Below are 11,539 nucleotides of genomic sequence, written 5' to 3'. Positions count from 1 at the left end.
GTGTCCAAAGAGACTTATTCCCTAATAGGTGTGCTTGAACTTCAGCTTAAGTTTCCATTAATATTGAATTCCTTAAAGATTGAGAGCTATTGCCTTTAATGCTACATGGTTTTGTTTTTTTAATGGACAGACAACACTGCGGCTAGCCTTTCTGATTAACTACCATTGTTCCCAGCCATAAAACCCTCTAGGGCTTCCTGGAACCTTTTGGGTTCCATCAGCCTTCGAGGGCGGATCATTCTAATAGGTCCTCCACCCCTGACGGGGATCTGGTTAGTGGCCTGTACTAAAGACCACATCGAGTGTGTTACCAGCATAATGTGTAGGACCCGAGACTAATTGGGACAGGCCTATGGTAGTCATGGAATCTAGGAACTCCCGAGCTGCGCCTGTCAGATCTAATGAGCCGGCCTCAAAGAGGATGTTGAGGTCCCCCAGGACCAGAAGCCTGGGAGACTCCAACAGCAGCTCCGAGACCAGCTGGGTCATCTCAGCCAGGGAGTCTGTTAGGCTACAGTGTGGACGGTATGCTAACAGAATCCCCACTGTCCCTAGCCTTCAAGGTCAGGTAAATACACTCGATGTGTTCTGTTTTCCAGACCGGTTTCCTGGTCAAAGTGATGGTACTTTGGTACTTATGGACCATGGCCACTCCTCCCCCTCGCCCACTTTCCCTAACCTACTCCTTGACAGCATACCCAGCTGGGAGAGCTTTAACCCAAGTCACACTACTGTCCTCTCCCAGCCTGGTTGCTGTAAAACAAGCCAGGTTGGCTTCCACCTTCTCTAACAAATCATAGATTCTATGAGATTTGATTTTTACCGACCTGGCATTGCAAAGAAGCAAGGTAAGGGTCTGTGCTATGGTTGGGACGATCCATTATTCATCCACAACTCTACAAAAATATTTAAATCCAGTGCAGTACCCCATGTCTGAAAAGATTGGAGGAAGCATTCACATTCCTGTGGATTGATTCTAAAGATTGCTACCAAATTTATGCAAGCTCCTCTTGCCTCAGATTGTAGGCCTGTAACCTTTTTTGCCACCTCCTGGAGTCCAAGCAGACCACAAGTTGAACATGAGTCAACAGTGCGATGAGGCAGCTAACAAGGCCAATGCAATTTTAGGCTGCTTCAATAGAAGTATAGTGTCTAGATCAAGGGAAGTAATAGTGCCACTCTATTCTGCTTTGGTCAGGCCCCACCTGGACTATTGCGTCCAGTTCTGGGCACCACAATTTAAAAAGGATGTGGAGAAACTGGAGCGTGTCCAAAGGAGGGTGACTAAAATGGTGAAGGGCCTGGGAACTATGTCCTAAGAGGAATGACTTAGGGAGCTGAGGATGTTTAGCCTGGAGAAGAGAAGGTTAAGAGGTGATATGACAGCCTTGTTTAAATACTTGAAGGGATGTCAGAATAGAAATGTTTATTGATTAGCCCTTAGGCCATTTCAAAATAACGCAAAATAACGCTAAAACAAGTAAAAGCACCTATAAAATCCTACAGAAATTCTAAAGGAAATAAGAAGAAACTAAAATGTAGTAACATGGAATTATATAGCGTACTGTATGGCTGAAAACCTATAAGTACATTAGAAGTACAGTACCTAAAATGGCCATAGTTATAAAACTGATCATAAAATCTACATCACAGGTTCAAGATACAAAAAGTGGTATAAATAAATAAATAACAATGAATGTATTAGAGCAGGGGTCGGCAACCTCCGGCCCGCGGGCCCGGATGCGGCCCGCGGAGGCCTGCCGACCAGCCCTGGCTGCTGTTGCTGCCGCCAGCCGCCGCCCATCACGGCTTTTCGCTGCTCTGCGCGCCGCCATTTTGTGGCGAAAAAATGGCGGCGCCCATGCGCCTCTGGGGCTATGGCGCCGCCATTTTTGCGCCCAAATGGTGGTGAAGTGTCGCACGACCTCGCCGCCATTTTGCCACCCAAAATGGCAGCGCCACGAGCGGCGAAAGCTGCGATGCGGCGGCTGAGGCGGCAGTGGGCCTCTAGGAGGCCCGCTGTCGTCTCTGGGGCCCTCCAGGAGGGCTCCGAGGGCGGCAGGGGGCCTCTGGGGGGCCCGTGCCATCTCTGGGGCCCTCCAGGAGGGCTCCGAGGGCGGCAGGGGCCTCTGAGGGGCCCGCTGCCGTCTCTGGGGCCCTCCAGGAGGGCTCCGAGGGTGGCAGGGGGCATCTGGGGGCCCTTGCCGTCTCTGGGGCCCTCCAGGAGGGCTCCGAGGGCGGCAGGGGGCCTTGGGGGGCCCGGTGCCGTCGCTGGGGCCCTCCAGGGGGCCCTCCAGCGCTGGCGCCCCCACCAGCTTTTTTTGCGGTCTCTGACGGGCCTGGGGCCCCGTCAGGGGCCAACAAAGATGGGGAGGCCTGGCCCCGGAGGGTGGAAGCTCCGCCCCCGGCATGTGGCACCACCCCTGGAGGGTGGAAGCTCCCCCCCCCGGCACGCGGCCCCCACCCGGAGGGTGGAGCTCCACCCCCGGCACCGGCCCCACCCCGGGGGTGGAAGCTCCACCCCGGCACGTGGTCCCGCCCCAGAGGGTGGAGCTCCACCCCCGGCACGTGGCCCCACCCGCGAGAGTTGAAGCTCCAACCCCGGCTTCAGCCCCCCAGTCGCCTGAGGGACAGCAACCCGGCCCCCGGTCAAAAAGGTTGCTACACCTGTATTACGCCTTAAGATGATAATACGTAATAAAATTGAACATGAAGCATCACACATCGAATTCTTCATCACCTCTGCAATTTATCCAATTGACCCCACATATCAAACTCTCGTCTGTATGGTTTTACATAAAAACCGAGCTGTGATATAGAATATTTTGAATCTTGGCCACTCATGAAGTAAAAGATTCTGACATGGGTATCCCAAAACATTGTTCTTTTGATATGGGACCAAGATACTGATCTCTTTCCTGTTGGTACAGATTACACTTGCAACATATGAGCTAAAGCCTCAATTTCTCGGTCTCCAAGTTACAGATTCGCTCATTGTAAGGAATCCATTGAATCTTCCATATCTTCCATGGTGTCAAGCTGGTCAAATCTACTCTAGTAAATGCCTCCCTCGGGTATTTTGGCATTTGTATTTTTAGATAATTTGCTCTTTGAAAAGAGTGTTTAAATTGGCACGCCATTTTAATTCCTACATTGCTAGGGAGGCTATATCTTTTTGGGCTTCGATATCCAAGATTCTCTGTCTCGCATCCTTTTTTGCTTGGTCATTCACTGTGCATGTATCAGGAAGACCATAGTTCTTTTGAAGTTCGTTATTTGCATGAACCAAGAGGACTGAAGATCGGATTGTGGACTGTTCTAAGGACCTCTTCTTGGTAATCTATCAGGCTCCATTTCATTGATTTTACCCCCGTAGTTAAACACTCTGATTTTGGCTTGCGAATGGATGGAATAGATTTCTAATGAGCTCTAACAGCAGCCGCAGATGTCTTTTATCTGCCCCCAATATACTTCTCAGATGCTGAGACTGTGCTAGTTCTACTGCTGAGTGTAATGGAGTCACCTTCCTTGGAGGTCTTTAACCGAGGGTGGATGGCCATCTGTCAGGATGCTTTGACTGAGAGTTCCTGTATGGTAGGGGGTTGGACTGGATGGCCTTGTGGTTTCTTCCAACTCTATGATCTATGATTCATGGCTGTTTTTAAAAAATGCTTGTTCTATTTAACTGATTAGTACCAGCTATCTGTTTAATCCCTTAAGCAGTGTGGCATACTTTCTTGCAAAAAAGTACTGCTCCCACAGAAAATGCTAAGTACAGCTCTATTTAGATCTTTGAAATCTTGAGATTTAGAGGAATGTCCCACACAATTCTAAAGAAAGCCCAGTTATTCCAACACAATGCCCACAGAAAAGAATGTGTGTGCGTGTGTGTGTGTGTGTGACAAAGTAATCAACCCTGCAGTGCAGCTGTTTTATAACCAAAGAAATATGACAGGCTGTAACAACTCTCTGAGCAGGATTAATTAATAGTACTGTTACTATCGCCCTGCAAATTAAAAGTCAGCACAAACTGCACTTCACTGTTAAATATACATTTTTATTGCGAAGATCTTTGGGAATTCAGGAATTATTAACATAGGGAAAAAGCAGAGGATTCTAAACCTTTTCTTGTAAAAAGAAGACTACAGCAATAAAGAAATTATAGGGAGATCTCACTTAACTCCTAACCATATCAGAATATTCCACTATGATCTACCAAAATAAAATCAGAAAGCAGTAAGACATTAACAATGAATTACATTTTCTTTTGAATGTGTTTAAAAAGCACATCATTATTCATCATTTCCATCCATTGTCCCCATTATTCAATGTCATGGTTTGAAGATGAGTATTGCTGGCAGTACCACTTTTTAATTCTGTGCCCTTGGGGAAAAGGGTAATATCACCCCAGCACATAATGGAGTTTTTAGTGAAAGGAGCAAATGGGAAGCAGTTGCGAATGCAATATTGTTAGCATAAGCTCGATACAGCAGCTGCCTCTCCTGGCTCTTTTATCACAGTAATACTGTGCTCCAATCATGGTTGTACCCAAGAATCAAATTATTTGAATTCTGGACACATCAGCACAAAACTGAGGACACTGCCAAATCCATTGCATGCATGGAAAAGAAAACTGTGCAGAATCACTCATTTATAAGTCTGTCAGACTCCTGCTGTAAATTCAGAAAACAAGGTGGCCGTGGTACTCCATTTTTTGTCTTTTTGCTCCTCAATCACCTTTCTTTCCAATATCTCTACCCCATGCAAGCTAACATTTCATCTGAATTCCCTCTGGATTTCAAACATCTGCCAGGATACACAGATATTATCTGTGGTGCAACTTTGGTGCGGTACAGACCTCCCAAAAAGGGAGGCCTGCTGGCGCCTCCGCAGAGAAGCGGCATCCACCAAACCACATGGTTTCCCTGCAGAGGAAAAAGAACCCACAAAAAGCAGGTTCTTTTTACCCCACAGTGGCGGCATAACGAGTGTGCCACTAGCACACTCAGTTTGTAAGCGCTGCGCGGTGCCGTGTGGACACCCCATGCCACTTACGTAAGAATGGCGGTGCCCATGTATACAGGGTGTCGCCATTGTTACTCTCTTGTCATGTGCTAGAGTTGCGGGGCATGTGGGTGCTCCGCCCCAGGCAACCCTAGCACTTGACGAGGGCGTCACAAAAGGCCCATCTGTACCAGGCCTTTGAGAGGAAAACAGTGCATTAAGTTCATTAGCTGGTAATAGCGAATTCAAACCAACAAAATTTTGTGCCACTTTGGAAAGATACATTTTTAGAATAATTTACAAAAAAGTTGATAGTTTTGAAATCACAGGAAAAATGGCAGGTATAGCCTCTTTTGTCACAGATGATGCTGTGGAAGCAATGTTGGATCTAGATTTGGGCTGCAGGAAGATTATTTCTTTGCACTACCTTGCAGTGCATAAATGCCACACAAAGGGCCAGGGATCCCACTGAAAGGGATAAGCTGTGGTGGAGGTGTCTTCTGTCAGCTGCACTCCTCTGGCAGTGGAGGGTAAGTCACAGATTCAACCCAATGAAAGGACCTCATATCATTAGAAAGGTACAGTGTAATACATAACAAATTACTGTTTATATTCAGCAACCAATCACCTAATTGTCATTTGATGAAGTAGACTGAGTCTACAAAAGCCTATGCTATAAAGATCTTTCTTTTTCTGCATGCTAACCACAAACATGGTTATTTCTTGGAATATCATTTAAAGTTAACTATCTCTTCTCATTAACAGCTTATTTCTTCCTTTCTTCCTTTGAGAATGCTGTAAAAAGAAGTATCTTTGGGGAAAGACTAGGAAGGCTAAAGAACTCTTGAAATCTGATGAAAGACTAATACAAATAATTTGGAGGTTACACACCTGTACATTTTACAAACCTTAACAGGATTTTAGAATATTAGAAACAGACTGCATTTTGTGAAGTCGAAGGCTTTCATGGCCGGCATCCATGGTTTTTGTGGGTTTTTCAGGCTATGTGGCCATGTTCTAGAAGAGTTTCTTCCTGACGTTTTGCCAGCATCTGTGGCTGGCATCTTCAGAGCATTAAAGTAAACAGGAACATACAGTTGAGTTGCAAGGCTTGTGCTTTACATTATTACGGCTGTGCTGTTTTGAAGATGGTTAAATAATTATTTCCATGTGTATACAAACGTATGAGTATAGTAGTGTAGACTAGGGAGGGCTTACTTCATCCAGATCCTTCAATGGGCCTGTTACAGAAACAAAAATCAGCTGTCTTTGACTTGGGCATCGTGGTGCCTAGACCTATAGGATATTTCTCTTTCCTGGGCAGAAAGGCTGGCTAGCTCTGAACTACTAAGAACCTTGCATACCTATTTCATTTCTGTTTCAATACAAAGCATCCTTCCCTAGTTTGAAGAAACAGATGGGGGAATGGTATACTGTATGAAGTTAAATTGCACTATTTTATTTTTAAATGTAACTGGATGAGTCATGCACAATTTAATCATTTCCAAAGAGGTTGTTACCTTTGTTTATTGCAGTAAAAGCAAAAAGTCCAGTGGCATCTTAAATACATTTATTAAAGCATGAGCTGTCCATGAAAATTCATGCTATAATAAAACCAGTCAGCCTTTAAAGTGATACATGACTGTTAAATAATTTGAAGAATCCGCTATTTTAACAAGGCAAAGATCAGATAAACAGAATGGCAAGGCTAAGATTTAGGTTACCTGGTCATTATTTTAAAGACTTTTCAAATACTGTAGAACTAATTAGATTTTCATAATTTGAAAACTCTTATATTTAGACATATTTTTTTCTAATGGGATTACAAGATGAGCTTTCATCACAAGTGAACCACTGAATGTTGTTTGTTATTTTTATATTTGTTTACTGTCAGGGTAGTTCTCTGCCTCTTTTCCAAACACAATTCTGAAAGTCAGACCCATTTTAACAGTCTCTTTTTATAGACAAAGTGTTTGGGAGATCGTTGAGAAATAATTCAGACCACCCTTATAAAACCTCATTGCAATATTAATTAATGGACTTGCAACCCAAGAGCAATCAATACCATCATTGTGTCATATGCATGCAGTGGGAAGCAAAAAGTGGAAAGCTGAGTGTTATTTTGCCAACTGTATTTAATTGTCTTTTACAGATTTTCTTGCTTTTGTGTAACACAAGAAACTGTGAGTGAAATAAGATGTACAGATGAAGTGATTGTCTGCAATGCTGTTTTTGCAGAAAACAAGAAATAGCCATACATTAAAGCTTCATTCCATTTTCTTCCATTGCTAAAACTCACTGCTGCTGGTTGCTGTTATATGACAGATTGGATCTTCCTTATCCAAAATGCTTAGGACCAGAGGTGTATTGCATTTTGGAATACCTGTATGTGCACGCACATAATGAGGTATCTTGAAAATGGGATCCAAGTCTACACACAAAATTCATTTATGTTTCATATATACCTTATACACATAGCCAAAAGTAATGTTATACAATATTTCTAATAATTTTGTGGATGGAATAAAGTTTGTATGCACTGAACCATCAGAAAGCAAACATATCACTATTGCAGCCACTCCTGGAAAATGTTTTGGATTCTGCATTATTTTGGATTTTGGATTTCTGCATGAGACTCTGAGAAGCCCTCTTGGAGGCACACATATGATAGCATTTCATAATTTGGAAATAAATGTTGGCACTAACAGCTACTAGAAATTTCAAAATAGTTTCAGCAACACATGTTTCACTGGACAACGCACTGTGCACAGATAAGAAAGGACATGTTAAACCTAAACAGGAAGACAAAGCTTACTCCTACCTAGACCTCCATGGACCTATGTGGAAAAATGATAAATATAAATGATCAAAGACTGTCTTTTGTGCCTTCCTCAAAACATTGAGGTGAATGTATATATGTAAGAACTCTTCCTTTCGCAACAGGTTAGAACAACTTCCCCACTGGCCCCATACATGCTAAAATGTGCTGCTTGCAGTAATGATTATCACGTTCTCCATGGACTCCACAAACAGGCCAATTCCTACCACACCTGAGTGAACTCATTCAGGAACTTGACCATCTTTGTTAGTAAATAAACATTCCAAGAAGCATCTCAACTGACCTGTTCTTCATGGCTGAACCATGGGAAAGTGGACCATTTTATAATGCTCTTTCATTCTGAAAGTATAAGAATTCCTAAGGCCTGAGAATCCCAACTACTGGTAGGACCTTATCACACGTGAAGATTGGAACGCCAATCCAAAGTCATTCCGCAGGGAAGGGGAAGCAGAGTCAATTCAAATCCAAGGCAATTCACGTGATTAATTATCACACGTGAAGAGTGAAATTGTGGTCATTCCTGAGGCAAAGCGGAGCAAGTGCAAAATATATTATCACACCAGTATATACCATGCAGATTCACCAATTCAAATTGGCACCCTTGTGCATGCTCAGTGGGGCTCTGAAAGCATTGTGAACCTTTGCACTTCTGAAGTGAAGAAGGGGGCCACTTCCTGGTTCCAGTATAACGTGAACGCTAGCCTCACATGAATGACAGCTTCACATTTCTTTTTTCCTTCTATTTTATTCTATTTTTAACTCTATTTACTCTATTTCAACAATTTAGCAATGCCCGCAACTCCTGCCATGTGTGGTCTCAAGTATACATACAGCCACATCCAAATGTGTCTTCCGTGTCAGCCATCCCTCACAGCAGTATCTGAATGTGTCCTCCATGTCAGCCTTCCCTCCATCCCTCCCTGCTTTCTCCAGATGTGTCCTCCATGTCAGCCTTCCCTCCATCCCTCCATGCTTCCTCCAGATGTGTCCTCCGTGTCTGCCATCCCTCACAGCCACATTTGAATGTGTCCTCCGTGTTAGCCATCCCTCACAGCCACATCTAGTGTGTCCTCCTTGTCAGTCATCCCTCCATCCCATTTCACAATGTATCCTCCATTCTTGAAGGAGTACTGGAAGCAAATGGAGCCAAAATTGCAGCCACACATCATGGGAAATGTGGCACCTTGGAGGTTATGGAGGGTGTGTACCAGGACTGAAGCAACGTTGCACTCCACACCAAGACCAATTCAAACTGGATTCGAATTGACATTGGATAAAGATTTGTGAATTCGCTAGTTCACCAAATACACCTACATCAGGAGTGACCTTGGATTGACTTAGGATCGGCCTTGGAATGACTCCCCATAGAAAGCAATCACGTGTGGTAATCTATCACGTTATAACGTGAATTCACATGGTTGGCCCCAGAATAGCTTCAGATTGGAGTTGCAAAAACCGTCGTGTGATAAGGGTGGTAGTTCCAACCAAAGTTGGCCCACAGAATCAATGTGATTTACTTGTTGACTTACTGTTCAACAGGTGATCACAACAGGTTTTAACAGGAACTACCAAAGGAATGCAGAGATAAATAAATTAATGTGCCTAGGACTGTTGCTAAAAGCCTACGTTCAGTTGTTAGCTGCGAACTGAGTTTACTCATCAATTTAATGGAATTAAATTGTTAAAGGGGGCTATTTTAGTTGGACTAAATAATTGAATTTTTAGGTCAAGGTTTATAGGGCAAAAAATCTTGTACTGTACTGAGAAACTTATGAAAACCACATGAAACTGGCAGATTACCTCTGCCCGAAACAGACAGCTGATATGTGAGAAGCAAAAATATCAACATGCTGTTTGTACCATAAATTACTTTCTGATAACTGTGGTAGGGTGGGGCAGAAGTGTATGCGTTATACAGATAAAGATTCACATGACTGCAAATGAGAATTTCTAGCTGCAAATTATGGTTATACATCTAATTTAGGAGTTGACTCCACTGAACTCAAGAGAGTTACATCTGAAGTTAAGATGTCGGAGTAGAAATGTACGGAATTGTGGAGTTAAAATTCAATCCACAGCAATTCATTTTGAAACAGATACTAGGGATCAAATCTACTAAAAAACACTACACCTTGGAAGTCCAAGCACATGGCACTGCATCTGGGATCTTTTTTTCATTCTGAAAGAAGCATTGGAAAGAAACATTAACTACACTGTCTTTACAGGCACTTTCTGAATTATTACATCATGTATTCCATGGAAAAGCCGATTACACTACTGAATTGAATAGCAATGGTGGGACCACTTTAAACCCAGTTTGGTTTAATAGAAATAAGAGTTGGCATCACCTTTCGATAGCTACCTTGTTCTTACTAAAGCTTCATTTCTATAGCAAAATTGAGATTAACTGGCATGTTTATTACGAGGCAAAAAATAAATACATTGTGCATTTATTTCTCCCATACTGAAGCTCTCTTCAGATGCAAAGCTGTTTTTTTTTTAAGATAGTCTAAATGTTGTTATTCAAGTTTCTATGAAATGGAGCAAACAGAAAGTGTGCTCCTAGATTATGGTTATCAGTCATCTCTATATGCAATTTACCACCACCACTATCACCCCCAAAACATACAGGTGTTAAACTGTGGCAAATTGATACATGCTAAATAATAATAATAAAAATAAAATATTTATTTGTATCTAAAATGTAACCAAGAAAAAGCATTCATGCTGATTTTCTACCAGAGTAGTCAAGAGAACAGGAACCCATCAGGATAGAAACACAGCCTATTCACAACCCACAAGGGATGTGTTGGGTAACCCAATGAAGCAACAAATTCACACAAGAGAGAACAGCGGCCTACACACTGCAGAATTATAGCGCTATGATTCTGCTTTAACTGTTATTGCATGCCTCCATGTCATTTTTGACTTATGGAGACCCTAAGGCAACCCTTTCATAAGGTTTCCTTGCCAAGTTTCGTCAGAGAGGGGTTGCCATTGCCATCCTCTAAGGCTGAGAGAGTGTGACTTGCCCACGGTCAGCCAGTGGGTTTCCATGGCCGAGAAGGGATTCAAACTCCGATCTCGAGTCATAGTCCAACTTTAACTACCATGGCTGCATCCTGTGGGATCCTGAGATTAGTAGCTTGATGAGGCCCTAGGGCTCCATGGATGGGAATTCTAACACCCTTCTCTAAACTGCAAATCCCAGGATTGTATAGGATGTCAGTCAAAGTGGAATCATAGCAATACAAATTGTTTAGTAAGCGAGGGCCTTAAGAGCCAGTGTGGCAGAGTGGTTTGAGAGATGGACGGCAACTCTAGAGACCAGAGCTTGATTCCCAGCTCAGCCATGAGACCTAGGGAGCTGGGGATGTTTAGCCTGGAGAAGAGACGGTAAGGATGTCGTATGATATCCCTGTTTAAGTATTTGAAGGGGTGTCACACTGAGGATGGAGCAAGCTTGTTTTCTGCTGCTCCAGAGACTAGGAGACAAAACAAGGGATGCAAGCTACAGGAAAAGAGATTACACCTAAATGGCAGAAGGAACCATTTAGAGTAAGAGCTGCTTAACAGTGAAGCACACTCCCTCAGAGTCAGAGAGTGGTGGAGTCTCCCTCCTTGGAGGCCTTTAAGCAGAGGCTGGAGGGCAATCGTGTCAATGGGGATGCTTTGATTTGGATTTCCTGCATGGCA

At 43.3% G+C, this 11,539-nt stretch overlaps 1 protein-coding gene across 7 annotated transcripts in view; it reads left to right on the top strand.

Annotated features, from left to right (window-relative positions):
• Positions 1–11,539, top strand: part of LOC121928780 (golgin subfamily B member 1-like) — a 231,752-nt gene that overhangs the window by 29,270 nt on the left and 190,943 nt on the right. The window lies entirely within an intron of this gene.

Source organism: Sceloporus undulatus, chromosome 1, assembly GCF_019175285.1.
Source record: "Sceloporus undulatus isolate JIND9_A2432 ecotype Alabama chromosome 1, SceUnd_v1.1, whole genome shotgun sequence".
Lineage (NCBI taxonomy): Eukaryota > Metazoa > Chordata > Lepidosauria > Squamata > Phrynosomatidae > Sceloporus > Sceloporus undulatus.
The sequence above is the reverse complement of the archived record's forward strand: the minus strand, read 5'-3'. Positions and strand labels throughout refer to the sequence as shown.